General features: G+C 45.7%; 1 protein-coding gene across 10 annotated transcripts in view; it reads left to right on the top strand.

The window, feature by feature from the left end:
* The first annotated feature begins 1465 nt into the window (after positions 1–1465).
* Positions 1466–24358, top strand: part of PGCKA1 (PDCD10 and GCKIII kinases associated 1) — an 85840-nt gene continuing 62947 nt past the window's right edge. For 2 of the 10 annotated variants that reach the window (XM_077879789.1, XM_077879714.1), the window contains exon 1: positions 2131–2200. The gene's annotated coding sequence lies outside the window, so the exon portion shown is untranslated. Of the gene's footprint in view, positions 1552–2113; positions 2201–2224; positions 2299–2956; positions 3738–16696; positions 17665–24358 lie in introns of those variants that run through there. The other 8 variants (XM_077879768.1, XM_077879732.1, XM_077879778.1 and 5 more) reach the window with 7 other exon arrangements.

Raw genomic sequence — 24358 nt, 5'->3', positions numbered from 1 at the left:
TAGAAGATCTTGATCTTAGGACAGCAGCACGGAGGACGCTAAGAAGAGGTATGATCTCAGGGCTGAACTGACAAAGCTGTGTGATGAGCAAGGGAGAACCCACATAATTCCAGCTCCAACTGCAACTTGGCGGAGGGGAGAATCGCAGATGTAAAATGAATAGGTTAGGAGATGAAAATGAAGGAAATACTAAAATAAATTTGGACCTAGAGAGTTCAAAAGTAAAGACATCCGTGCAGGCAACTGGAAATGTGCTAGCCACCCAGGGGAGGAATTGTAGCTCAAAGCAAAGAACCTACGCCTTCATCTCTTTCTCAAAAGTCTAAAATGCCTAAGATGATTCTTTTTTTGGTTATAATGTAAGCCGATACCATAAACTTTTTTAAACTGTGGGTCTTTTTTTTTTTTTTTAAGAACCTTATTGGCAGATTTAGAACTACATTGACAAATCCACTCAAATTACTTTTCCTCTTTTCCGTGACTCTTCGGTTGGGAACGATTTCTATGCCAATGAAAACAGGAACACACCTCAAACCTAACTGAATCACGGTGTTTCACTCCCACATGCATCCAGAAACCATAGGGTTTTCTTCCCTATTTTTAATAAGGGTCCCTTCAGAGCTCCGCCTGGCATTCCACATGATCTGCAGAAAGTACAGATTACACGTATAGGGACCTATCGGAGGGTTTCGTTTCAGCGTTATCAATGCGACAAATTATATGGCACCCAATTTAAGATGACCAAGAACACCACCACCTCTGGCTTTGCAGAATCCGCCTTTGATAGATGAAGGTAACTCAGCCAGCTGCTTGAGCATAGGCAGAGCAGTGGTTCTCAGACTGGAGCGTGCATCCTCTGTTCAAACACAGATTACTTCACCCTCCGGAACCCCAACTATTTCAGAATCCGTATGTCTAGGGTGGAGCCCCTAAAATCTGCCTTTTTACTGTATCCCTCCAGATCGAGCTGATTCTGCTAGCCTGGGAACTACACTTCAATACCTAAGATAAATACCAAGGTCTTTTTTTGGTCAGAGTAACTTAACTGATAAACGTACCAATATTCGGTGGACATTACTGAGGCGGCCACTAGAAGCTGGACATGAGGATCCCTTATTGTGACAAAGGGTTTTATCAGACAATGATGTAAAATAGAAGTTCCCTCTACGCCTATGGTTTAAAGCATGCAGCTACTACACGAAGGACAAGAATCTTTAAAAATGAGTCTTCCGAAAAAAAAAAAAATTGAGTCTTCTCCCATAAAGCAGGACAAAGGCGTGAATGGCGCTGGAATCACTAAAATGGACACATTAAAAATCAAGGACAGCACGCGGGTCTCTAAGGAAGACTGTCCCGTCCCGTCCCGCCCGGCGGCGCCTGCTTCACCGGGACTCCCCTGGGTCACCTGGGGGGAGGCAGCAGGCGAGCTAGGGGGCGCAGTTGCTCAACACATTTTCCCGTCCCTGCCAACTTTCCTGGGGCGCACGGTGGCACGAGGTCGCGACGGCTAAGTCGTCCTTCGGGTGAAGCCGCCGCTCTCCGCCCGCCGAGGTGCGCGAGCTCCGGGTGCCGCTGGCCGGGGGGGGGGGGGGGACCCCGCGGGGCGCCCCCGGGTCTCCAGGGTGCAGGCCGGTGCGTGCGGCTTCCCGGGGGCAGATGCGGGGTGGGCAGCGCGGCGGGAACGGGGGGGGGGGGGGGCGAGGACAGCGACGTGCGGCCGCGGGGGGCACAGCTCGGCTCGCGTTCACGGATCGGGCCCCGCGTGACGCCCGGATCCCAGGGGCTCCCGTGTCCCTGCAGCGGGGCGCACACGCGGACGCCGAGGCGGTCCCCGGGCGGGCCACCTGCCCACCTGCCCACCTGCCCACCTGCCCACCTGCCGTGGCTGCCCCGAGGCCGAGCGCGCCCGGGGCCCGGGGGACGGCGGGGGCGGGGGGGGCGGGGGGACCGGCCGGCTGGGGGCCCCGGCTCGGGGCGCGCAGGTAAAGGGTTACGCGTGCCGGGGAGGCTCGCCCGGGGCCGCGCCACGTGACGCGCAGGCCCAATGACGGCGGCGGGGCGGCCGCTGCGAGCGCGGCGGGCTCCGGGCGGCGCTGAGCCGCTGGCGTTTCCCGGCGCGGCCGCCCGAGGCCGGCGAAGCCATGGGCGCCGCGACCCCGCCGCAGCCGCCGCCGCCGCCGCCGCCGCCGCCCGGCCCCAGGTAGGGACGCGCCCCCGCCCCTGCCCCCGCCCCGCGCGTGGGTCCCAGGCAGGGACGCGCCCCCCCACCCTCCGCCAACAACCGGCCTCCGCCCCCAGGTAGGGACGCGCCCCCCCCCCACCCCGCGCCGGCCCCCAGGTAGGGACGCGCCCCCCCCGCCCCTACCCCGTGCCTTGGTCCAAGTAGGGACGCGCCCCCCGCCCTCCCCGCCGGGCCCCAGGTAGGGACGCGCCCCCCATCCTGGCCGCGGGCTTGCCTCCCGCCCAGCTCCGCGTTGGGGCTTCCGTGCCCCGACTTCTCTCGCGGGTCGTTTTTAGTTCTTTACTTCCTTATGGCTGGAAAAAATAAGAGGTTGCGGGGGGTGAGGCAGTTCCCAGCGTGAGTACTTGGGAAAAGTTACGGAATTCAACAAAGGCACGGGACGGGGGCGGGGGCGGGGACGGGGGCGGGCGGGACCTGTACGACCCCTCCCCCCCCCCCCCCAAGTCCAGACGCGGACACTTTGGAGAGCTTGGCATCCCCGCGCTGTAGGAGACAGTTTGGGTTTTAAATCCCTAATTAATGAACTTTCAACAGCCCCTGAGAACGTGCGTTGGGCAAACTTGCAAGAGATTTCCCCCCTAAAAAAAGAGTGAGAGAGAGAGAGAGAGAGAGAGAGATCTCCACCCTTATTTCTAAGTGCCTCCTCCCCCCCCGCCCCCATCTGTAAACATCTGAGCGTTTTCGAATAAAACGGAAATGGAATGTTGACCGCCGCTGTTGCTTTGAAACGTCCTTGGGTGCCGGGGTTGGCTCCGGCTGGGTTGGGGTGCTGCGCCCCGGGTCGCGGTGGGGCGGGTGCGGCGCTGGGAAGCGGCACGTGTGGAAAGAGCGTGCCAGGTGCAGACTGTTAAATGGTCACAAACTGTTTGCTGAATATTTACTAATTAGGCCAGCATCCCCCAGGTCGATTGCTTGGGTCGCATTTGACCTTGGCCGCCCTGATGAGGTGAGATTTTTCACAAACCACCACTGAAGACTTTTTCCAGATGTCAACATCAGTGGGACTTCCCCTCCCCCTTCCAGGACTGTAATTAACCTTCAAGACAAAACCCAAAACTCTCCTTAGTAACTTGGTGCGTTTTCTTTTCCGTTGTGGTGTAGACTTTTTGCCTCGTGAATTTAGAGGAAGCCAGCGTTGCATGAGGTGGCTCACTATTCATCAAAGAATAGTGTGTTTTATTTTTTCATTCACTGTATTCCTGGCGGCAATTCGCACCATGGCTTAGGAACGTCCTGGGTGGCTGTCCCCAAGCTGTCGTGAGGAGCGGTGCTGTAGGAAAGCTGAGAAACGTCTGAGAGCTGAACCAGAAGGAAATAGAGAGTGGTGGCTGCTTTTCAACACAATCAATTCTATTTATTCCCACATCTAATCCTCCAGTTACTAATATTTTAAGGAGACAGAAGTTAAAGGTTCGGATGTGAAACGCCGGTACCTATAGAACACCTCAGCGGTCATGAGGCAGGTCTTTGAAACAGTACTTTGAAGCCCTCAAGGGTAAGCAGGACTCTGGGGTTCTTTGTACTTCCCTAACATGTGAAGAATCAGTTAGAGGCAGCTGCCTTGAGCACAGAACAGAAATGGAGAAGACGTGAATACGGGAAGGCAGGGTTTGGGTTTCTCTTCTTTGCTCCCTCCGTTCAGCAAGTGTGTGATAAGTGCCTGTCTCCTGGCACCTGGCTCCAGGGCCTGGTCCTTAATGGCTCTAAAGATTTCAGTATCCAGTGACATCTAAAGACAAATGTGACCAGTCTTAGCTATGTTCTAAGAGCTTTTGCACATCTGGATTCAAATCCAGTCAAAAAGTTGCATGTCACCAAATTTGTTCAGTAGCCTAAAACCAGAACGGTTCCCCTGACTTCCCGCCTCGTGTGTCTCCGAGCCTGGCTGAGCCTCGCTAAGCGCGGGCCAGATTCGAGTCTCAGGCCAAGGGCGAAGCACGTACTGCCTGCCTGCCTCCTGGAGCTGCGCTGCCTTTGGTGCCTCAAGAGCCCTTGTACTGTGCTGCTTGGAAGGGACTCCAGTTTCCAGATAATTGAATACCGGCCTCCCGGTAGCTGGGTTTCTTCTACCTGGACTCGCAAATTCCCTTAGTTTCACAATATTTCCGATGACTCTTGGGCTCTTTTGAGGTCTTGGTTAAATAGTACCTAGCTCCTGCCTGTCCTTTTTTTTTTTTTTTTTTTAATTTTTCATTAGATTATCTGGTTGCAGGTAGACTTTCTAGATGATGAGAAGAGTTGGTAGCCTCCTCCTAGGGAAGGATAGACCTGAGCCTTCACCCATCTGCAGGTCCGATGGGTCACCCATTTGTAGCCTTTCCTAGTGTGGTTACCGCCTGAAAGCTGTTTTAAGAGAATAACATGAAAGTGGAATCTGTTATCTACTCGCAGCTTTTTCACCTTCCTGTTCCATTAGAGTTTGGAATCTTCAGAAGGACCATATATCATCAAGATAACTCTATCCTGGGGCGCCTGGGGGGGGGAGGGCTGGGACAGTTAGCATCTGCCTTTGGCTCAGGTCATGATCTTGGGGTCCTGGGATCAAGCCCGGAGTTGGGCTCCCTGCACAGCGGGGAGCCTGCTTCTCCCTCTCACCCTACTTGCGTGCATGCTCACTCGCTCACTCTCTCTCTCTCTCAAATAAATACAATCTTTTTTAAAAATGACCCTTGGGAGGCCTCGGTGGCTTAGTGTTTGAGCATCTACCTTTGGCTCGGCACGTGATCCTGGAGTCCCAGGATCGAGTCCCACATTGGACTCTTCACAGGGAGCCTGCTTCTCCTCTATGTCTCTGCCTTTCTCTGTGTGCCTCATAAATAAAGTCTTTTAAAAAAAAATTTTAATGACCCTAAAGTGTAATGTAGCCATCAGATGAATGTGTGTCCTGAAGCAGATACTTGACTCAAAATACTAGTTCAGTGTCCTCAAACATCTTAGGAAAGATGCCCCTGAACTGCAGCAAATAGTAAAAGAAAGGGGAAGAGGTCTCGAATTGTACCCTGTGCAGTGAACCCCATCCTGTTCAGTGCACGCGTGGCTCTCTGAAATGAAACTGATCCCTGACCTTGGAGACAGCACGTTTGTAAGGTCGGAGATTTCAGACGCCACACTCAGCGAGGTGCCAGGGACACCGTCCTTGCCTCCAGGGATCTTACAGTCTTCAGATGAACCATTGGAGGGGTTTAAGCGGAGAGATCTGTTTCTTAGAAAGTTCTCTCTGGCCGCAATGAGAAGACTGAAGTGGGAAAGATACCAGCAAGACAGCTGCTGTAAAACTCCACAGGAGAGAAGAGTGAGAAGTAAATTGATTCTAAAGATACTTAGTGGGGCAAAGGTATTTAGGACATCATGTCACAGAAAATATTGGGTGACTGAAGTCTCTGAAGTTGATTTCTGTGGCATTTCAAAATACACTTGCGGCAGGCAGGTAAGTGTGAGCCGTGATGAGTGTGTCATCACAGCACGTTACCTCCTACTGTTGCCACACTCGGGCGGCACATCCTTTGTTTCTCTCACGGAGAAAGGTGTTGATAAAGAATGAGCCAAGTATAGTTCACACTTCCAACAACCCAGTGCTGCTTCACGCAGACCTAAATATGTACATCTGAAGGCCAAGTTAGGATAAACTGTCACCCTTGTGTCGTAATACACGTTCTCTGATTTAGCTTGACTCCTTCCGGGAGTAAAAACACCCTGACTCTTAACTGTGTAGCTGTAATACTAGTGGACAGTAGAACGGCCTCCTGTTTAAATCAGCCACAACACAGCCTGCCGTGTGTCACGGAGAAGCCTCTGCTGTGTGTGCAGAAGTGCCATTGTCGCGGCGCACGCCAGCAGTGCGCAGGAGGCACAGAGTGCCTGTGACACCTCCGTCACTATTACATGCATAGCATTGTCATACAACATATATTTGGATTTATTTGTGATTCACTTGCTTCTGAGTCCCAGAGTCAAACTTTAGAGTTTGGACATTTCTTTTGACTTGGGTGCTAAGTCTTTTTCCTTCCATTCGATAATTGAGTATATCCTTTGGGTCATTTACGGGTGATAAAGAGTGGGTCTGCACGTCGTGGCTGGGAAGCATTATCCCTCTGACCAGACAGCCAACAGCTTCAGTCCTCTAGACTATGGCAACCTAACGATGAAGTGAGGTCTTCATGCACCCGTAAAGAGTTGTTAAGAGCCACATGCTTAGACTGCCACCAGCACATACATGTAATTATTTCTCTTTGGACTCCTAATGAGCTTGGCTGTGTGGGTGCCTGGTCCACAGCAAGGAGGCACACCTCCAGATTCTGCATAAGGCCATTACGATAAGTGTGAAATGTAGTCACACCCAGCTCCTAAACAACAAAGCCAACATAGCAAAGGTTTATCGCTCCATGTAAGTAATTCCTCCATAAAGGGGGCTGTTATGAAATTTGGGGGGAAAGGTACTTGCATAGAGTATCAATGATCTATTGCTATATAACAAACCAGCCCAAAGCGTGGTGGCTTAAAATGACTAGTCTTTATTTAGTCTATGACTCTGTGGGTCAGCAATTGGGGCCTGGTGACTCCGCTCACCTTGTCAGACTCCCTTATGTACCTGTGATCACAAGGCAGCCCTGCCCTTAAGTATTGGCTGACCATCAGCCAAATCAGCCCGGAACAGCAGGGCCACACGCCTCCCGTCATCGGGCAGGCCACCTGGGCTTGCTCATGTGTTGGCTCAGCATGGTTGGAAGAGGGAGCCCGGAGGCAATGCTCCTTGAGGCTGAAAGGGAAACAGAGTTTGCTTCTCCTCCAAAAGCCCACCTTTTGACAGGAAGGGTGGGGAATTGTCATGTTTGCAATCTACCACATCGTCTAAGCACTTTGCATAACTTAACTGACTTCATTTTCCCAACAACCCTTGAGGTTAAAGCAGAAATCCTATTTTACAGGTGAAGAAACTGAAACCCAGACATGCCAGTCTGAGTTAGGCAGGAAATGCAGGTGGCACGGTCGAGAACCAGCTCTGTTACTCAGACCTGAGCCAAAGCCCATGTTTGTAAGCACGACACAGCTCTGCCTCTCTGCATGATGCTGAGGGAAGGATGGGGAAGGATGGTATTATCGTGCAACTCAGGGATGTGTATAAACAGAATTTAACTTTAAGGATACTTTTGCTTGATTTACGTGCTAAACGAAATAAAATCAGAGACGATAATGCCCTCAAAGAATGTATGGTGTGTGTGCATGTGCACAGAAGCTACTTAATAAGATTCAGATTAAATAAGCCAACTGGATCATCAGAGAAGAGTAATAGAGGACAAGATAATGAGTGTACGGGAGCCAAGGGAAAGACAAATTAGAAAAGAACCATATCTGTTAATATCTCAAAGGGTCCTCCTATCTATTATATAAAATAGGTATTAGTCCCACTCTACAGATGTAGTTGTTCACCCAAGGTCACACACTTAAGAGCTGATAAAGATGGCATTCAGACCCATGTCTGCCCCTCTCCAAAAACAACCCTCCACCATTTTTTTTTTCCCAATAAGCCAAGAGCTTTGCTACTCAGAGGGTGTCCATGGACCAGTGGAATGGCTGGTTAGAAATACAGGTTTGCTGCTACCTCACATCTGTTGAATCATTTTAACAAGATCCCCAGACGATTCCTAAGTACAGTAAAGTCTGAGAAGCAAAGCACATCCCCCAAGACTTGATGCCAACTTGGATTCTGAGGAAAGAAAAAAAAAAGGGGAAGTGAAGATGGTTCTGAACTGCCCAGTTCTCAACTGTGTTTCCCACACTTTAGGCTGGGGTGTCACCTCTGCCTTCTTTACTCCTGAAAAAGAAGATGCTTTTGGGTGTTAATGGTTGTTTTGGTTTTCTGTTTGTTTGTTTTCACTCCTTTGAGCTGTAGCAGTTTTTCAACTTTGGCTAAGAAGCAGTTCAAACGAAGTTCCAAATCTGTATCCCCTGTCAATTCCCTCTATATAGTGAAAGAATTTTTTTTTTTTGGCAATTAGTTATAATGAAACAGTTCTTCAAATAGTTGTTCAGTTTATTAGATCTACCCCATGACATCTTCAGAGACAAGATTATCATGCCCCTTTCATAGTTTAGGACAGTGAGAGGTGGCAATGTCACTCAGTCAGGACTTGAACTCAGGTCTGCTGACTTCAAGCCGAGTCTTCTGACGGACCTGCAGGGAAGGTCTTTGGAGGAAAGCGCTCTGCAGGTTTTCTATCTGGTCTTTGGAGGAAATTATCAAACTGATCAATTTTTGCTTTGCGGTTTGCATTCTTTTTTTTTTTTTTTTCATAGACACTGTGCCTAACTCAGATGTTCGAAAGTTTATGTTGGCGATTTTGAAGTAATTATTTCATGGAAACTTAAAAATGCCTCATAAAAACATTTCCTCCCTTATCTGCTTTCCTTATCGAGTTGAACCCCTACGTTGGTTCCAGTGGCAACAAATGACGTATTATATTTATTTATATTATTTAAATATAATAACATGTTATCATATTATAGATGATGTAATATTGCAACCTTTTCCTCTGATTCTTTGAGTGATAAAAAGATCTGTATTTTTTTCCAAGTAAATTTTTAAGCCTATTTTCTTAAGCTCTAAGGCTCTGAGAATGTCTATAGGTTACAGAATCCTGACCTGGAGAGGGGCTTCACTGATCCAAACACCTGGTTTTATGGAGAAGAAAACCGAGGCCTGGGGAGAGAAAGCACCCTGTTTAGGGCTACCCTGCAAGTCGGAGGCAGAGCAAGGGCAGGAACCCTGGGCTTCACCCCATCCCACCCCCACCAGCCCTGCCCTCTTTGACTAAAAGACTTCAAAGCAATTCCTCTCCCTTTTGTGTTCCCCAGCCTCCGCTGGGCATCCTGGGGGCGGGGGAAGTTGGGAGAGCTCACATTTTAAAATCAAGATGACCTGGGTCTGAATCCCCATTTGCTGGCTATCTAGCACATAACAAGACTCATTTACTGCTGCAGTCGTTTCTAGAAAGAATCATAAAAGAGAGTTAATTGGCTAGAGAGTCAAGATTTAGTTTACAAAGTGCAATTTATCTGCATTCTCTTTTGAACTTGACGGGACAGGTTTTATGATCCCCACCAGGATCTGGTTTTGGTGAAGGAAGCCAAACATTCTAGAAGTGGACATAGTAAAAGCTTCGGCGCAACACAGCGACCCAGGCACAGGTCCAGCCTCATGAGATCTCTGACAGAGGCCTGATCCTCCCCCACTTTAAGCTCAGTCTCCATTACTGATGTGACACTTTTCTCTTTTCAGAGCTAAAAGGCTAGTGTTTCCGTGGTGCTGAAGTATAGGGCTGAGTTGTGGCTCTGGGGAAGAGAACCTGAAACAAGGCCACAGCCCGCTGGTGTGGAGAAAGCTAGAGGGTTGTCTTTTAATACCCTGCCTAAATTCAAAGTTCTAACGGGAGCAAAAGGAGTGTGACTTTTATGTAATCCAAAAAAAAAAGCTGAGATATCTTTAGAGAAAGTAAAATTACTGAAATTGCACCCTTGGCAGGCAGTTGCTCCATAAGGGTTAATTAGACGAACAAAAAGCAGAACGAGCAAACAAACAAGAAGTCAAGAATCTGCCACCCGCGCCCTTTGCAGGGCCCCTAATGGCAGGTGTGGCCGGTGAGGCAATGTACCCGCCTGCCTGTAAGTCAGAAATCATCAGAATCATCCCCTTAAACACAGATGACAGCATCATATGCATGTTTGGTCCCATTAAATATCTTTACTCACTTCTGTTTGCAAGTGTTTACCATCTACTGAGTTTATGTGGGATCCTCTGAAAAGAAACTGGGAGCTGGGGTTCTATTTTCTTCCATCCCTAAGCCATTTGGTGAGCTTGTTCTCTCTGAGTGAGTCTTGGAGGAGTAAAAGATGCGACCCCCCTGCCCAGAAGGGACCAGAACGAGGGCGGGACTGTCATCAGCCTTGAATGCCAATGCTGCCATTCGATGTGGGACCTCAGGAATTCCATTCAATCACCCTGGCTTTCGGCTTTCAGCGTCCTTATCTGTAAAACTGGGAAGCTGAGTGTTTCTCCAAGCATGTGTCCCCACTTCGTAAATGTCTGATAACTCTGATTCTCAGCCCGTGGCCTCCACTTTTCTCAAATATAAAATGTGAAGTTTGGGCCAGAGCAGCACCATGGGGTATGGAATGGATGGGAAGGATGGGCCTGGGGGAGGCCATCAGGTGGCCCATGGGTCACAACATCATTACCTTTGATAAAAGCCACACCAAGTGAGAGCAGACTTCAGACTTTAACCACCTAGGATTTGCCCTGAACTTCTAACTGGATATTTCACCTTCCTTAGTATAAAATCATCTGCCTAAATGTCTGTCCAGGGTCTGTTTTAAATGCTCTCTGTACCTCAAGCATATAGAGACCTTGGGGGTTGGGGGGAAATGTAGTCACAGTTCCATGTTTGTATTCGCGGGAAGTCGGGTGGGGGCCAAGGACTTCATTTGAGGAGACAAAGGTGGACTTCTTTGAGAAAGCAGAGCCTGGGTACATGCTGAAATGCTCAGCCTGTCAGTGCCAAGACTAAAGGAACCTAAAAGAGGGCAAAGTGAGGCATGAAGATGACAACTTTTTCATATCCATAAAGGATTTTCTTTTTTCTTTTTTTAAACATTTTATTTATTTATTCCTAGAGACACACAGAGAGAGAGGCAGACACACAGGCAGAAGGAGAAGCAGGCTCCATGCAGGGAGCCCGATGCGGGACTCGATCCCGGGTCTCCAGGATCACGCCCTGGGCTGGAGGCGACGCTAAACCTGCTGAGCCACCAAGGCTGCCCACCATAAAGGATTTTCAAAATAACAAAGTTAGCATTTATAGTATTTAAAAGAGAAGGCCATTGCCTCACCTTTGCTATTTTATATATTGTGCATCCTTTGCCTTGTGAGTTTGATTGGATTATTTTAAGAACTTCATTGTAAAGTGTTTTCACTGTAGAGGGCCTGCTCCAGTTAGTGAACCTAGTGCCATAAAAAGCTTTTTTTTTTTTTTTTGCACTCTACAACTGCTGTGTGGACAAAAATCGAAATGCCCTACTATTAGGCAAATGTGTGCGGAGGCTGTGCCAGCTGGTGGGGATACAAGGGTGAACAAAACAGACACGGACACAATCTCACGGCTACCAATGTGATAGCCGCACAGAACTATCAGGCTATGTTCCTGTGTGGACGGCAGGGAGAAAGGTCCTGGGTGCCGCCAGGGGTGGGATGGGAGCTGTGACCTGGGCTGAGAGGCAGGAAGGGCTTCCCTGAGGAAGCACATCCAGGTGAGACCCGAGGGTGAGACCTCAGCAGGCAGAGGAGCCACGGGGGGAGCAGAGGGACCAGCATGGTCACGGGTCCAGAGGGAAGCCGTGTTCCTAGAGATGTCCTGAGCTCAAGGGGTCCCAGGAGAGGCAGGCAGGACGTGGTTGGTGCAGGGCCTGGTAGGCCACGTGCCATACATAACCTGACTTCTCCTGATGTGATCCTTCCTATTTATTTAGGGGTTTGGGGGTGGGTGTTGGAACCGCCACTATCTAGAGTTGAGTGGGGGGTAAAGGTCTTCATCCTCACAGCCTCCCACGTGGTCCAAAAGCAAATCTCAGGCTCATTTCAGCCCCACCTTCCAACACTGATCAGTAAGCAGGAATTGGAACAATCGGGCAGCCTGTTGTGTAGGCGCGGTGAAGTCCCTGCTTCCATTCCTTTGATTTCTCTATCTCACGGGAAGTTCAGTAGAGGCAAAGGGGACACTCTCCTAGAGGCAAGGTTGGCTAACCTCAGAGTTTAACTTAAGCAGCAAGATCCCTTTGAGCAGGCCCACTAGTCAGTCATTTTTCAGAAACAAGTACTGGGAACCCCCTGGGAGGGTGCAGTTGCCTGGATCTACCATCTACCGTGGTGGTGCATGAATGGGGATGCCTCCACTCTTTGCAACCCATCTGTAAATCTCCTACGAGAGTGATTTCCCTAGTGAAAAATAGCTTCTAACATCCATATTCTAATTAATAAAGTCCTTTGTGTTGATTGGAGATAAGGAAGCTAACCTACCTGCAGAAACCACCTCTGGACTGCAGCCCTTGTGAGAACATTCTCACGAAGGACCTCTGACACGCATGTTCCTGACTGGGGCAACCAACGTACATTCTAGGGTGCAGATGTAAAACACACTCATGCATCCCAGAGTCTATGCCAACATATCTTAGAGCAAATTATAGACCATAAGAGCATTCTAAGTCAGTGGCCTTAAGAACAGTGAGAAGCTATTGAAGGTTTTCAACTTGTAAGTAATAAGATTTGCTTCTTTGGCTGCAGAGTTGGGGACAGAGAAGACCCGTGAAGGGGCTGTGGTTGCAGGAGATGTTGTTGGACCTGCGCTTCATTCAAGCAGAGGTACTTAGATGGAGAGAAGGCCACGGCTTCCGGAGATACTAGATGACAGCACCAGGACCTGGTGATGGGTAGAAATGGAAAGCAAGGCAGGCAGTGTCAAGATTGGATTTTAGAACATGGGTATACAAGGAATTTTATAGGGTTATAGTCAGTGTTTATAATAAAAAAAGAAAAAACAATTCATACGTCGTCAATATGCATTGGCTCAATGAAGCACAACTTAGAGACACAATGCAACACCCTGCACTAATAAAAAATAATGAGATGCACACGATGACATGATGCAAAGACACCCAGGACATAATTTTAAATTCGTAAAAATTTGTTGAAGAAACATATACTTGATGTTCCATTTTAACGCAGATAGTAATTATTATAATTAGCACTTAGCCAGTAGTAATGATTCTAGGTAGCACTTATAGTTAAAATATCTGGAAGAAAAAATTCCAAACAGTTAACAGTATTTATGCATGGGGCAAAGCTTACTGGGGACTTTTGCAATCTACATTGGACATTTCTGTGCTCCAGGGTTTTTGCAACAGAGAAACCAGACTTTGTAGAAAATGAACGAACTCCACTGCTTCAGTTATGAAAACCCTTGATCATTTGATCCCAGATTGATCACTCCCTCTTCTGAACACGCAGGCCACGTTCATCGCAGAGTGTTAGATCCAGAAAGGGTCTTGGTGGTGATTTGATTCACTCTCTCCACTTCACCTCCGAGGCCGCTGCAGCCCAGAGAGGTTAATGGCTGGGCCAAACTCACATGGCCCTAAATTAATAACAGAACCAAGACTGGAATCCAGGGATATGCTAACTCTGGGTCTAGAATTCTTTCTCCTACAAGCTAAGTCTTCTCTAGCACACACTGCATCTGTGAATAACTTGGCTTTTACTGGGCGGGCAAGTAAATAAATCTCTGTGCGTCAGTAAATGATGTGCTCAGACTCCTCCAGGGTCCAGCGTCATGCTCAACACTCTGAAAAACACCCATTAAAGCAACGGATAGACTTTAGACTTCAGACCCAAGAGGCCACACTGAAACCTGAGAAGGAGAAGGACACCCACAATCCCCCTGCCTCTGCTCCCCCCTCCCTCACACATGCACACACACATACACCACAGGAAGAACATGTTAGGGACACTCAGCCTCACTGCCTCATTGGTCATGCTGGGAAAACAGACTTTGGGTTTAGGGAGGGCCAACGAGTCCCCGTCTCCCCTGCAACAACACACCCATGTGCTGGACTTTCCAGAGTAGAAGACATCCCTGTGCAAGGATTCCTTTAATGAGACGATCACGTCAGTGATTTCCCATAGCTGTCTTCTGAGCCCTTTTTTTGCAGCTCTCAGGGCCCTTTTCATAGACTGGCTCTCAGGGGCTCTTACGGGAAGCACAGCTGACCCTGCCCTGACTGTGGGTTCAGAGCAATATTTCCGATTGTCCACCGTGTAGGGTGGTGGCCCAGTGAACTAGATGACTCTGGATCCGGATTCAGTGACCAGAGAGGGGATAGAGAACTGCTTTGTCCTTAGACCAGGAGTTATCTAGGGACAGTTGGGGAGTCGCCTGCAGCAGGCTGCGGAGGGCTGTGTTTGGCTTTCCCACCTTTGGAGCCTAATCCTTTTCTCCTTCTCCCCTGAAGCTAATCAGAATACTTTTGTCTATAATGAACTACACCCAGCATCTGGTGTTCATCACCTAAATGGGCCCCTGTCTTTCGGAAACTATTCTGCTCCCATTAAAAAAATTTGGTGAGCCTGTTTTCCAGTGTTTTATTAATTTATTTCAACTCAGCATTTTCCATATCTTAAGCATTTCCATTTTTTGATTACCATCTGTTTGATTTTTTTTTTAGACTCTGTACACTCACCACCTCCCCCCCCCACATACACACACGTTTATGTAAAACTTAGTCTTAAATTCTTCCAAATGAGTTGTTTTTCCTCCTGTGGCGAATCTAGAAAAGGATACTGTTTCTTTAAATTTGGAGCTATTTTATAATTGTCTCTGAAGTTTCATTTTCATTTGTTTGCTTTGGGTGGGACATGGAAAAACATTTGCCTACTGTATGGTACTAACCTTCGCGCATGTGTTCACGAATTTCCTTTCCTGAGAAAAGTGGCAAAGCATTCATTGGTGATGCTTTCTCTTTTTAAATGTTTGCAAGTCCATGAATTTCTGTGCTAAAAATCGGTGAGTTCATGTAGTATCAAGGTGGGATCTAAGAAGATGTTTCTGAGATGCTTCAAAAGTGTGAAACTTCAGAAATTAAGCATTGGGTTTTCTAATCATATATTCTCCCAGAAGCTGCCTTAGTTATATTATCAGTATTTTCACTCTAGTTATTAAGAAACTACTGGTGAGCTCTAGTGTTTTTTCTGAATGACGCTGTTGGGGAATTTTTTAATTTGTTTATTTTTTTACTTTTTTTAAGTTTTTATGTATTTATTCATGAGAGACACACAGAGAGAGGCAGAGACCCAGGCAGAGGGAGAAGCAGGTTCCATGAGGGGAGCCCAATGCAGGATTCAATCCCGGGACCCCAAGATCACTCCCTGAGCCACAGACAGATGCTCAACCACTGAGCTACCCAGGTGCCCTAATTTGTTTATTCTTAAAGAAGTTGCTTTTAATGTTTAGGTAATATCTTTCAAAAAAATTTTTTGAGTGACTTGGAGGCAGCTATGTTTGTTTTCTTAAAGGAATTAAAATTCCATTAGTGCAAAAATTCTTAATCGCTCATCAAATATGTATTGAGCATTTCCCAGATGCCAGACCTACAGAGAAAGTGTAAGTGAGCCTGCCTGGGAACCCCACAGTGTGCATTTTTCACAAATGTTAAGTTAACTTTAACAGGCAAATACCGTTGTGGAATCCCATGCTCCCACACCAGACACTTGGAATATAAATTCATTCATCATCTTTTTTTTTTTTTTTTTTTTAAGTAGGCTTCATGCCCAGCATGGAGCCCAGTGCAGGGCTTGCACTGATGACCCTGAGATCAAGACCTGAGCTGAGGTCAAGTGTTGGACGTTTAACTGACTAAGCCACCCAGGTGCCCCTCATTCGTTGTATTTATTGAGCGCTAACTGCATGCTAGGCATTGAGCTATGTGCTGACCAGGATACAGAGGTGAACAAATAGAGTCCCTATTCTCATATGGCTTACAGTATCTGAAATAGTCACATAAGTAAAACTAACATTTCATCCTGTGGTGCAACAAAAGAAGGATGAAAGGGGTGTCTAACAGCCTTTGTGGGATCTGATTCAGACAGGAGGGGAGAGAGAGAGGTCAGGGAAGGCTTTTCAGAGAAAATGACACGCACATTGAAACAGGAAGAAAGAGGACAGGGTAGCCAGGGAGAGAGGTGGAGGAGAAAATGGATTATGTTTTTGTTTTTGTTTTTGTTTTAAAAGAGGGGAGCATAATTCTGGAAGCCAAGAAAAAACCCAGTCTCTAGTTGAAGAGATGCTAACGACTGCTCTTGAGCACGTCTTAACCTCTGGTCTCATTTTCTTTAACCCAGACACCAACGCTGAGCAGAAACATCTAGGATCTCTTCACTGATCTGTGATTAATATGAACTGCTCCCTTACCCAGAAGCTCTGCTGGTCCCCACTGGGCCATTTCTGGAGCTGTCACCATCCCAGCCCAGAATCAGTCTGTTCCCAGAACCCGTGTGCTGTGTGCACCCTGCCAGGCTGGCCACGGGGCCCAGATTCAGGCAGCTTGGCTGGCCCAGCTGCCAGCGCCTGCCCCGCCCCGACCTCCCAGCTATCTACCTTGCTATCAATTCTTTCCTCATTCCCTCCATTCTCAGAGGATAAAGTGTTCCTTTTCCTGTTCAAGGTCAACCTTTTCACATGGACTCCTTCACTTTTAGCCTCCATCCTCTGGGACATTGCTTCATCAAGTAGTAATGCTGTCTCTGTCCTAAATCTTTAAGCTTTTAGCACTCCCTACTTCCGCACCCCACACCCCCCCCCCCAAAAAAAAGGAAGTCAACCCTCGGTAAACACACTCAAACCTTTTTATTTTTTTTTTTTAATTAAAATTAGCACAGAACAGACATCTCTTCCTCGGAACCTCATTCCTTTCCTTTTTGGCTACCCACCCCCTTTCCTTGTTAAGTTATTAAGTGAAATTTTAAAGTCTTAAAGAATTCTTGACTCCTTGCTGCCTTTAAATGCAGTCCCCCCGCTAAATAAATAAATAAATAAATAAATAAATAAATAAATAAATAAATGCAGTTCCCATTTTCTCACTTAATTCACTTGTAATTTATGGTTATTTGTTTTCTACCTTCATTGTGACATGAAAATTTCACTGATAACATTTAAATCTTAAATTTAAATGTATGGCCATGGAGACTAACCATCGTGGGGCACCTGGGTGGCTCAGTCCATGAAGCATCTGACTCCGGTGCAGGTCAGGATCCCGGGATTGAGCCCCACGTCCGGCTCCACACTCAGCAGGGAGTCTGCTTCTCCCTCTCCCTCTGCCCCTCACCACTCCTGCTCATGTGTTCTCTCTGTCTCAAGTAAATAAAATCTTAAAAAAAAAAAAAAAAAAAAGACTAGCAGTCGCATTTCATCCCCTTACCTTGTAAACTGCCGTTGTAGCATTTTAAAGTACTGACATTGGTGCTGCCTCCCTTTTTGAAATTCTCTTTTCCTTTGACTTCTGTTCTACCGTTACACTTCTCACTCCTGGTTTTTCATCTGCTTCCATGACCCATCCCTTGTTTGCCTGCCATCTCCTATCAAGTCTGACCCTGGGGTTTGGTGATGCAGAAGCCAATCACAGGTCCTGTACGTACTTAGGAGTTATGACTCTGTCATCAAGGAAGGGTGTACAGAAAATTCAGAGTACTATCAGACGGTGACCAGTCATCAATTCTGGTCAATGGCAGATTGCGTGAGAGGTGGAAAAGCCAGAGGACTTGAGAATTAGCTAACTCGTAATTTGAATCTTGGGGACCGAGGTGAGAAGACGGAGCCCTTTGTAAGGTATGGATGGATTCCATGTTGAAGCAGATGATGTCCTTATGAGATAGCAGTTTAACCCTGGGAAGGTCTAGAATTAAGCAGAGATATGAGGAACTAAATGAAACCCAAAGTATTTATGTTTTTCGAAAAGTTTGTGGAAGTCTGTAGTCAACATTTTGAATATGGACAGTGTTCACAGTACGTAAGATAATTTGTTAATATGTTGAGTCTTATGATTTCACTTTAAAATATGTCATTAAAAATAATAAATAAATACATCATTAGCTAATTATTTTGTCTTGGGATCTTTAAGTTAAAACCTTTCAGATAGTTTCTTGCCTTTTTTTTCTTTAAGATTTATTTATTTGGGGGGCACCTGGGTGGTTCGGTTGGCTGAGCATCTGCTTTCAGCTCAGGTCATGATCCCAGGGTCCTGGGATTGAGCCCCACTTTGGGCTCCCTGCTTGGTGGGGGGTCTGCTTCCCCCTGCTCCCTCTACCCCTCCCCACTGCTTGTGTTCTCCCTTGTGCTCTCTCTCAAGTAAGTAAATCTTCTCTAAAAATTTATATATTTTTATTGAGGGGGGAGGGGCAGAGGGAGAATATCAAGCAGACTCCCCGCTGGGAGGGAAGACCAACATGAGGCTCAATCTCATGACCCCAAGATCATGACCTGAGCCAAAATCAAGAGTCAGACACTTAACCTACTGAACCACCCAAGCACCCCAGTTTTGCTTTTTTATACTGGATTGAAATGTTTATGACAACTGAAGATTTACCTTATTTATGAGTTTATTAGTTTTATAAAATGACTTAAGTACTGCAAAAGGGTTTGTCTGTTGGTCACTGAGACACTTTTAAAAAAAATTAAGTGTAGTACATTTTTAAGTAAAACATTTAACTGCCTTGCCTTTAATTAACCAAGTTGAAAAAACACTCTTAAAAAGATTGAGTTTAGAGAATTGTAAATAGAATATAAGTTTTGCAGTTATCTCAATAGAAAGCTACTTTTCTGGATGTTATTTTAATAAATATTAATCAAGGGATCCCTGGGTGGCGCAGTGGTTTGACGCCTGCCTTTGGCCCAGGGCGCGATCCTGGAGACCCGGGATCGAATCCCACGTTGGGCTCCCGGTGCATGGAGCCTGCTTCTCCCTCTGCCTGTGTCTCTGCCTCTCTCTCTCTCTGTGTGACTATCATAAATAATAAATAAATAAATAAATTTAAATAAAAATAAATAAATAAATAAATATTAATCAAAAACCTAGATATCCACGCATCATGTTATCTCGGGCCCTAGGAGATACCGTAACACTCCAGTTGCCACCTACCATTTCCAAGCACTCAAGCACTGTTGTGTCCCTAGGCTCCTCCCTTACCCCACAGTTCTTTATGTCTTCTAGCTCCTGACCAACCTCTGGCAGTGTCACAGTGTCTAGACCACTCATGGCTCAGATGCACATGACACCAAATGCCCTACCTCCAGCCCCATCTCCTCACACAGCTCCAGATCCCTTGATAACAGATGCCTGCAGGGCAGAGCCACTTGCGTATTCCCAAACCCCTTTAAACTCAACCCATCTGAAACTGCTGTCCCATTGCCAACCCCATTGATTGGCTCTCCTTCCCATTTCCCTCAACTGATAATATCACGTAGATTTTCTTTCCATCAAGCTCAAGGACTCTGGGTCAGGCTTCTTTGACTCCTCAGGGCACACTACCAGACAACAGTAGCCACTCAAAAACAAAGGCCAAATAAAATACAAATGACATGATACCTGTCTTAGGATGAGTTGGAAGGGCAAGGCGCCCCATATCCGTAGTTAAAAATCTCTTCGTCAGGCAAGCAGGAATAGCTACCATTTACTGAGCACCTCCTATGTGTCAGGTACTCAAAGTGACTTATATACATCACCTAACTTAAAGGGGTGGCTCAGAGAAGTTAAGCAAGTTGTTCAAGGTGACAGAGCTGGGACTCGGTCAAGTTCTGTGTGACTGCAGAGCCCACCCTCATAACCAGCAGACTCTTTCCTCAGTGTAGATGCCTCCATACTAGGTTAGATGACCCTGGCTGCTTTTTATGCAGTGACATTACTGATGTGCCTGTGAAGGTCAAATGCTACTTAGAAATTCAGAATTAGTTTATAATCTTCCAGCAGATTTTTTTTTTCATGTAAAAGAACTCCCTCCACCTTTTTGGACAGATCAAAATACCAAAGCTTAATGATTTCAGAGATCAATACTGTCACTTATTGAGGATACATCAACAGAGTCAATTCTCCCTGCTTTCCTGCCAGACCTTCTGCTGGTTTAGGAAAAAAAATCCTTCTTGATCTTTCCATATATGCCTGACCAAGAAAGATGCATTTCACTCAAAGTGGACACCAAATGTTGGGTTTAGAGGAAATGCAGCCACAAGAGCACCTTTTAAGAGAAATCATCCTCCTACCATTTCCTCCTTCCCTCTTCTTTGTACAATCCACAGAAACAGGGCTCCTTTTTCCCTCCTGAGCACTTCAACCCTAGCACAAAATTCATAAGAGTGGTAAAACTGGAACTGTTATCTTATCTGCATCCACCCCACCCAGAGCCCCACCCTGCACCCCATGAAAGGAGAAACCCTCAAAATACAGGCTGCCAAGTGCAAGGTAAAGATTGAGACAATGAGGATCCTTTGCTGAAAATACACATTTTTTTAAGACTTTATTTATTTGACAGAGAGTGCATGTGCACTGGGGGTGGGGGTGGGGTGCAAGAGGGAGGAGCAGACTTCTGGCTGAGCAGGGAGCAGATGCAGGGCTCCATCCAGGACCCCGAGATCATGACCTGAGCCGAAGGCAGATGACTGAGCCATCCTGGGGCCCCAATAATACACATATTTTTCAAAAAAATGAGCATTCTAGTCTGTAGCTCTCATTCCTGAATCAAGTCTATCCCATCCCAAACTAGCCTGCCCCTTTTGTTAGGATTCTTGAAGTTGGAGGATCTTTTGTCTAGTTCTCTTCAGGAAATGATGTGTAAAAATACGGCACCTTTAGCAAGGTCCACAAAGTAGTTACTTAGAGGATCAGCTTCCTTGAAATCTTCTGTTTGAGTCACATATGCAAACTTGAAAACTGGAAAGAGTCTAGATAAAGATATTGTCATTATGTGTGTAGTTCCACAGAACAGATTTCTAGAGAAGGGACTGTAGCAAGCAGGAACTTTTTTTCTAATAATATTTAACTAGAGCATGAGGAGTTTTAATTTCTAGAACTGCTCATGATTGTGGCCAAAACTCAATTTTAATTATAGCAAAATAATTTTTTCTCCACTATAAAGAATAAAAGAAAGGAACTGTTTTATGTGCGTTAGAAAATAATCACAAAACCAAAATAAGGTAATCCTGCTGCATTCAGATGATACAATAATTCAGGAGAAACTGGCCTCATTCTCTCTAAAGCACAGACCTAAAGGTGAACACGTTTAGCACATGTTTTGATGCTATTTATGACCATAACTCTAAGATGATTAAAGTCCTCATTCTCCAAATGGGGTGATAAAGACTCCAGTTTATCCAAACTAGTGTGAGGCTCTTTAATCTCAGGTCTTCCTTTAAATTTCTCTGTGGCCACAGAAGTCTGTTCCTTAATCTTAATCTCTTAATGTCCGCTCTGTTCCTTAATCTCTCAAAAGATAACATGTCGCCTGCTTATATAATCCAAAAGTCATGTCCCTTTAACATCTTACTCTTCATTACTAGATGCTATAAATTCATAAAGTTCACTTCATTATCCCATTTGATCCTCACACGTGTATGTGTGCACATAGTACCCATCATACCAGAATAACACTGTGGTGAAAACCAGAAGCTTATTGACACACCTAGGGTCAAGTCCCAGCCTTAGAGCTGTTTAGCATCCCTGAGCCTCCATCTTTTTGTAAGATTGGACAACATAACTGTGCCAAAATGAAGATGGTACAGTGGCCTAGAAGCTGGAATCAAATCAGTGCATGTGCACGCAGAAATTGTGCTTGTCAATCTGTATGACTTCTGTAATCAGAAAACAGTTCTTAAAGACATATGTTAAAAATTATGAAGTGTAAAAAAAAATTATGAAGTGTCCCACTTTATAATAGCCACTCACGAGAATGGCTATCATAGGAAAGACGGGCAATAACAAGTGTTTGCAAGGATCTGAGAAATTGGAACCTTCATATACTGTTGGTGGGAATGTGAAATGATGCATCCACTTTGGAAAACAGCCTGGCAATTCCTTACAAAGTTAAACATAGGGGTGCTTGGGTGGCTCAGTCAGTTGAGCATCTGACTCTTGGTTTCACCAAGGTCATAATCTCAGGGTCATGAGATCAAGCCCCACATGGGGCTCCATGCTGGGCATGAAGCCTGCTTAAGGTTCTCTCTCTCTCTCTCTCTCCCTCTCTCCCTCTGACCCTCTCCCCAGCTCATGCGCATATACGTTCTTTCTCCTAAAAAAAAAAAAAAAAAAAAAATATATATATATATATATATATATATATGTTTTTACATAAAAAATAAAAAGGGGCTCCTGGATGGCTCAGTCAGTTGTGCCTACCTTCAGCTCAGGTCATGATCCCAGAGTCCTGGGATCAAGCCCCGTGGAGTCAGGCACCCTGCACAAAGGGGAGTCTGCTTCTCCCTCTCCCTCTGCCTGCTGTTCCCCTGCTTGTGCACACTCTTCTCTCTCTGTATCAAGTAAATAAATTAAATCATAAGTAAATAAAAATGTTTAAGTAGAAAACATATAGAATTAACTATATTACCCAGAAATTCCATTCCTAAGCATATACCCAAGAAAAATAAAAACATACATCCACACAGAAGCTTGAACTTGAATGCTCATAGCAGCATTATTCATAATAGCCAAAAAGTAGAAACACCAAATGTCCATTGACTGTTGAATGGACAAAGAAAATGGGATACAGCCATATAGCAGACTATAGGAATGAAGAACTGATAAATGCTACAGATGGATGAACCTTGCAAGTATCATGTAAAGTGAAAGAAGCCTGACAGAAAAGGCTACCTATTGTACAATTCTATTTTGTGAAAGATCCAAAATAAACACAGAGACAGAAAGTGGATTGATGATTGCCTAGGGCTCTGGAAAATGGGGTATAAGGAGTTCATGACTAAAGGGAACTGGGGCTGATGAAAGTGTTCTGAAATTGATGGTGGCGTTGGTTGCACAAGTCTGTAAATATGCCAAATAGGATCGAATTGTACACATTAAGTAGGTGAATGGTAAGGTGTGTGAATTATATCAATAAAACTGTTAAAATGAGGTAAGGTAACAGACTTCTAAGTAATTTCAGTATCCTTGGGTGCTTAAAAGTTTTTAGAGTAGAGGTCAGTAGACATTTTATTAATTACCCCATCAGAGCTGTATAGGCCAATTGATGGGCTTTGACTTGCCAGTAGCTTTTGAGAATCTTCCTTGCCTACAACAGCAGTCTAACAGTGAGAACCTTCAACTCTGGTCTCTGTACTTTTGTCTTTCATTCATTTGTTTGTTTTTAAAGAATTATTTTGGAGCACCTGGGTGGCTCAGTGGTTGAGCATCTGCCTTTGGCTCAGGATGTGATCCCTGGGTCTTGGGTTCAAGTCCCACATTGGGCTCCCTGCATGGAGCCTGCTTCTCCTCTGGCTATGTCTCTGTAAATATGTCTCTGCCTCTCTCTCTGTCGCTCATGAATAAATAAATAAAATCTTAAAAAAAAAAAGATTTATTTAGAGGGAGTGGGAGAGAATCGCAAGCTCAACATGGGTGGAGCTCAATCCCACAACCCTGAGGTCATGACCTGAGCCGAAACCAAGAGTCAGACACTCAGCTGACTGAGCCATCAGGTGGTTTTGTTTAATAAACACTTTTGTTGTTTATTTCCTGATTGTAAAATTAATGTATGCAATTTGGGGAAAAAAACTCAGAAAGTAATGAGTTAAAAGCATAAATTAAAGAAAACCTTTGAATTCTTTCTTTTTCTAAAGAAAACCTTTAAATTTATTCTTTAAATAAATTCAAATACTTTAAAGCATAAATTAAAGTAACCTTGTGATTCTGAGAGCAATATTCCCTCCTGACTCCTTCCAAGTTGGAAAATCTGATCTAGAGTGTAGGTTTTAGAGATCCAAGTTCTCATGCCATGTACATACATGAACTGCATTTGAAAGAACCTTCTCGAAAAAGATCACTTGAACCTGAAGGTGAATTTCCATTCTAGTGTACGCCACACTGTGCCCAAACGCAGTGACCGTGTGTATTAATTTAAAAACATACCCCTGCTTACTTTGCACAGCCATTAAAGAGCTCCCCTACTCCACCCTTTATACAATATTTTTCTTCCTATTTGATTAACATTTGTACCAGATTGTGATCTTCTTCAGTATTTTCCCAGTTCTGATTTCTTTAAGCCCTAGATGCAGACCTCTAGAACAATGGGCTCTAAGGGAAATGCTGCCCAGATCTCCAGGCCTGGGAGACACTGAGAATCATGCCCTCCCTGGAGCAGCCTGACCTCATACGTCAGGTGAATATAGTAGCCCATTCTTTGTCAGGGGGAAAAAATGGATTATTTGGCTTAAGTCCACCAAACTAAGGTTAGCCTGTAAGGGAACAAATAACTTTCCCTAGCTTTGAATTGTCCTTCCAGCAAAGAGCTAAAATAATTGTAAATATTGTGCAGATAAGGAATCG

The sequence above is a fragment of the Canis aureus genome, chromosome 2 (assembly GCF_053574225.1).
Source record: "Canis aureus isolate CA01 chromosome 2, VMU_Caureus_v.1.0, whole genome shotgun sequence".
Taxonomy (NCBI): domain Eukaryota; kingdom Metazoa; phylum Chordata; class Mammalia; order Carnivora; family Canidae; genus Canis; species Canis aureus.
The sequence above is the reverse complement of the archived record's forward strand: the minus strand, read 5'-3'. Positions and strand labels throughout refer to the sequence as shown.